This window comes from Lathyrus oleraceus, chromosome 1, assembly GCF_024323335.1.
Source record: "Lathyrus oleraceus cultivar Zhongwan6 chromosome 1, CAAS_Psat_ZW6_1.0, whole genome shotgun sequence".
Taxonomy (NCBI): Eukaryota; Viridiplantae; Streptophyta; class Magnoliopsida; order Fabales; family Fabaceae; genus Lathyrus; species Lathyrus oleraceus.
In genome coordinates, this window is record NC_066579.1 from 253927938 (window position 1) to 253930383 (window position 2446).

The window sequence follows — 2446 nt, forward strand, 5'->3', positions numbered from 1 at the left end:
CATTTTTTCTTTTCCAGCAGCTTAAGTATATTTTTACAGCAATACTTGTACGAGTTTTATATTCTTTTCCCTTGCAATTTCTATTTTCCTTTTTAGCATTTAGTTAATTCTTTTTCGCACAATAGTTTCTACACCGAAAACTATTGTGTACCTTTTACCGGATCTAACCTTACGTTAGAATCTAGTTTTTTTTATTCCTTCGCTTTTATTTTCCTGCCTGATTGAAGGATTCAAGAACAAATCCAACCGGCCTGTGGTGGAGTGTTCAAGACTGCTATTTAATTTCTCAGGTTCTTTAATTATTGTTTGAATTTATATATGCCTTGTTTTACTGTGTATTTATATTATTTGCCTGAGATGAATCTGTTTATGCATGATAATTATTTAAGTCTGTTTAGCATGTCTGGCTGATTTACTTAGGTATCGGTATGTAGAGTAAGCGGAATGAAGGAATCAAAACCAAATTGGTTTAATTAAGTTTAAAATTAAAATCACTCTTTTTACGGTCTCAATTTACAGGTTTAATAACAAGGTTTTTGTACGAAAGTAAAAGACATAAAGAAGTTAAAAGCAATAGAGCGAGAGTTTGAGTTTTTGACTGGACAATGTAAATTGGACATTAATTCTAGATCAGGGCGAGAGCAATTTTTAGAGTTAATTAAATTCTAACCTTTTTCAAAAAGTATTTTTAAGGATTGAATGTGAGGACGAGAGTTAAGCATTTGAATTTAATTATATAACCTAAGTCAACAGAGCGAGAGTTTGAGATAAGGGTGTTTAAACGATTAGTGTTTTCTTAAAAAGAGTTTCTACGGATCCTATTGTTTTCAAAAAGTGGTTTTTGACTTAACTATAAGTGACAGCTACGTTAATATAAAATCATAGTTTATTCAACAGAGCGAGAGTTTGAGATAAGACTTTTAATCAATAGCGTCAACTGAAAAGATTTATTTTAAAACCAAGAAACCAACAAAGAATTGATTCCCTAATTACGACGAACTACATACCGATATCCGCTTATTAGATATTTATTTCAGATCTTATTTTAGTTTTAGCTTTTCCCCCAAACAATCAAAGCATTACCTGCCTTAGCTTTACGAAGTAACCTTAGATAACGGTATATCGATTCATAAGTCCCTGTGGGATCGATATCTTTTAAAACTACGCGATAGAACTGTGCACTTGCAGTTTGTACCCCAAATTCGACTCATAAAGTCGCGATCAAGTTTTTGGCGCCGTTGCCGGGGACTTTTATTTAGTCGATATCGTAACTCTTTTGTTACGCTGTAGAGACTAAGGCTTTTCTTTCTCTTTTCTTTCTTTCGTTGATTTGTACGCCACACACTCGCTCACAAGGCGAGCCGTTCTACTTACGAATCAATGATATCGAACTATATCTCCGAGTCTTACGACGAATTCGGGAATATCGTGCTGCAAACAATCTCCCTCCTGTTGAACTCCCTGATTTCAAAAATATTTTCCCTTCGATACCCGAGATGGCAGAACCAGCTCGTGCTCTTCGAGATTACGCCGCTCCATCGCAAGATGAACCGCATTCAAGTATTGCTCCACCCGCAATCGAAGCAAACAACTTTGAACTCAAAGCTTCACTGTTGCAGGCAGTGCAATAGAACCAATTCTTTGGAAATCCTACCGAGGATCCAAACCTTCATTTATCCGTATTTGTCCAATACGCTGATACTGTTAAAGCTAATGGTGTCACTTCAGAGGCAATTCGACTTCGTCTTTTTCCTTTCTCGTTAAGAGATAGCACTAGAAGATGGCTTCAATCTCTTCCTTCCAACTCAGTCACCACATGGAACGAGTTAAAGAAAGTTTTTCTTGCTCGATACTTTCCGCCAAGCAAAACAGCTATGTTAAGAGCCCAGATAAATGGATTTAAACAGAAAGATAACGAGTCTCTTTTCGAAGCATGGGAAAGATACAAAGACATGATGAGACTTTGTCCACACCATGGTTTAGAAGACTGGTTAGTAATTCATACCTTCTATAATGGTCTCTTGTACAACACGAGGTTAACAATAGACGCCGCTGCAGGTGGTGCACTAATGAACAAACCTTATGCTGACGCTTACCAACTTATCGAAAGCATGGCTCAAAACCACTATCAGTGGGGAAGCGAACGAACAATGGTAGAAAAACCTCAAACGAAAACTGGCATGTACGAGATAAGTAACCTTGATCATGTTAATGCAAAAGTGGATGCTCTGGTCCAGAAAATTGAAAGTTTAAATGTATCATCTCCAGCCACCGTAGTTGCCATAACTCAGAATTGCGAAGTCTGTGGAATCCAAGGTCACACTCCTGCAGATTGTCAACTCCTAACAGGAATCCAAGCGGAGCAAGTAAACTATGCTCAAGGAAGCCCCTACTCGCACACCTATAATTCAAATTGGAAGAATCATCCCAATTTTTCATATAAGAG

The 2446-nt window shown here is 37.2% G+C and overlaps 1 non-coding gene across 1 annotated transcript; it reads right to left on the reverse strand.

Annotated features, from left to right (window-relative positions):
* Nucleotides 1-1874: 1874 nt before the first annotated feature.
* Nucleotides 1875-1981, reverse strand: LOC127116014 (small nucleolar RNA R71). Its single transcript, XR_007801005.1, has one exon. It is a non-coding gene; the product is annotated as a small nucleolar RNA R71 (small nucleolar RNA).
* Nucleotides 1982-2446: the final 465 nt, after the last annotated feature.